Source organism: Lycium ferocissimum, chromosome 4 (genome assembly GCF_029784015.1).
Source record: "Lycium ferocissimum isolate CSIRO_LF1 chromosome 4, AGI_CSIRO_Lferr_CH_V1, whole genome shotgun sequence".
Classification (NCBI taxonomy): Eukaryota; Viridiplantae; Streptophyta; class Magnoliopsida; order Solanales; family Solanaceae; genus Lycium; species Lycium ferocissimum.
In genome coordinates this window covers 52,515,505-52,517,858 of record NC_081345.1, presented here as the reverse complement: position 1 = coordinate 52,517,858, position 2,354 = coordinate 52,515,505, and the positions used below count along the sequence as shown (strand labels likewise).

The 2,354-nt window shown below is 30.5% G+C and overlaps 1 non-coding gene across 1 annotated transcript; it reads left to right on the top strand.

Moving 5' to 3' along the window:
* The first annotated feature begins 1,412 nt into the window (after positions 1–1,412).
* TRNAF-GAA (transfer RNA phenylalanine (anticodon GAA)) lies at positions 1,413–1,484 on the top strand. The gene has a single exon. It is a non-coding gene; the product is annotated as a tRNA-Phe (tRNA).
* The last annotated feature ends 870 nt before the right edge of the window (positions 1,485–2,354 follow it).

The window sequence follows — 2,354 nt, the reverse complement described above, 5'->3', positions numbered from 1 at the left end:
GATTCCCTCTTACATCTAGTTATAATAAGATGCAATGAATCCTGTGAAAACCACTGGTAATTATTCTTATCATAACACCTTTAATTTATCAACTAAACAGAAGGCAAGAAGGAAATCTTGCAGCTAAGAAAAATGGGAATGAACTTGGCTAATGCCCAAAAAAAAAAAAAATGCCTCCTTTGAATAAATTAAGAATCTTCTTTTTAGCATATGAAGAAATTTTGCACATATAGTCAATTATTTTTTTGTTTTATTACATAAAGAGTTTCTAAACTATTCTTTTAGCAACCAACGAAAAAATGGCACACTTTGCATAATTATCACAAAAAGTTACTAGACTTTTTTTTTTTAGCAACATAGTCACTGAACTTTGTCTAAGTATCAAAGAAAGCCACTAAATAATTTTTTATAACAAAAAACCACTGAAGTTTTCTAAGTATTATATTAAACGTCTACTTTGTTTCCTCCTAATGACTTTCTATAATATATTAGGCAAAACTAGGTGAATTTTGGTCGCAAAAATAGTTTAGTAACTTTCGTGATACTTAGGTAAAATTGAATAACTATTTTTCTACAAAAGATAATTTAGTGACTTTTGGTGCAATAAAATAAAAATAAATACTTAACAATCTATGAAATTCATGTGTTTGATAGATTAATTTGCACCAACCTAGAGTTCTAAAAAAGGGGACAGTTCTAAGAATCAGTATCAACGAGTTGTCAGCTCCAGAGGCCAAACTTCTAAGATTGAGGAAATTGGACACTAATGCACGATTGAACATTCAGATATTACTGAAACTTAAGTTAACTTTACAATGCAAGCCCAAGCTAGCTTAGGCGAGTTCTATATTTACATTTCGGTTTTTTGGTTAGGACTTAGGACATAGATGAGTCTCAACTCAACGATCATGTACAAAGTTTGGTATACCAAACTTAACTCTGTAACTTTTTGCACGTAAATGATCAATGGGGACCCAAAAAGAAAAAAGAAAAAAAAAACTTAGGCGAGTTGATAATAACTTGAGTTTGAGTATCGTGGTATTTTGTATGAAACAAATCTTCTTTATTAGTAAAAACAAATAAGTTCATATGAGTACGCGATGTAATTATCTAGGAAAAGGTTCATTTTAGATGACTTTTGTAAGCTTGACGTTGAAGCAAGTATAAGGTAATGATACTCCATCCATTATAATCTGTTTTCCTTTTTTTTACTAATGCTCAATTTGATCATATCTATTGAATCCGAATCAAACGAGATTAACTTACTTTTCAATGAAAATTTAAATAATTAAGCATTACACCAAAAGATTGTATAATCTAACATTTCTTCACATCACAATAGCCAATTAGTACATGGCAAAAATCAGAGAAATCGTTTATACCATTGTAATTCGTTGACTACTAACCAACAAGCGGGGATAGCTCAGTTGGGAGAGCGTCAGACTGAAGATCTGAAGATACGTGTTCGATCCACGTTCACCGCATTTTTAATTTCTTTTCCCCAACTCCTTGTTTTCTTATTTTTAATTTCTTTTCCCCAACTCCTTGTTTTCTTATTTTTAATTTCTTTTCCCCAACTCCTTGTTTTCTTTCTTCCACTAGATGATGAAAGCCCGTGCTAGCAAAAAATAGTATTGCACTGTCTAAACTTATATCCAAAGGTATAAGTTTTAAATCTTTTGGTTTTATGACTTCTTTAGCGGTTTTTATATTCAATTTAAATCGTTATTTCTTTCATGAATTCTTTAAATTTTTTCTAAGCGTACCTCTATCATTTTCTGAACTTATTATCATTATTTAAATGTCCTTTTTTTTTTTGGCAATTGTCTCCTATTTCTTCACGTGGACCCCAAGTTATTTTTTTTTTTTTTTTTTGCAATTGTCTCCTACTTCTTCACGTGGACCCCACCTTTTTTTTTTTTTTTTTTTTTTTTGCTATCGTCTCCTAATTGTTCACGTGGACCCCACCTTAATTTTTTTTTAAATTTTATTTCTACTATTGTAGAAGAGTGGGCCCCACCTTAAATTTTTTTTTTTTTTAATTTTAACTATATTAGAAGAGTGGGTGGACGACGATCCAACCCACTCTTCTAATATAGTAGAAATTTACATTACATGGAAATGTGGAATATACAATTCTATTTCCTATTTTTCCAACTCCTTGTTTCCTACATGGAATATACCAGTTTATTTCCTATTCTTCCAATTCCTTGTTTCCTTTTTTCTATTTACTTTGTTTTGTTTTTCTTTGGGTACACTTTCATTTTTTGAGATAATGGTTAAAAACACACCTCAACAGTCATTTTTTTGTGAGTTTCCTACCTGAACTATCAGGTGTTTGCATTTCTTACCTA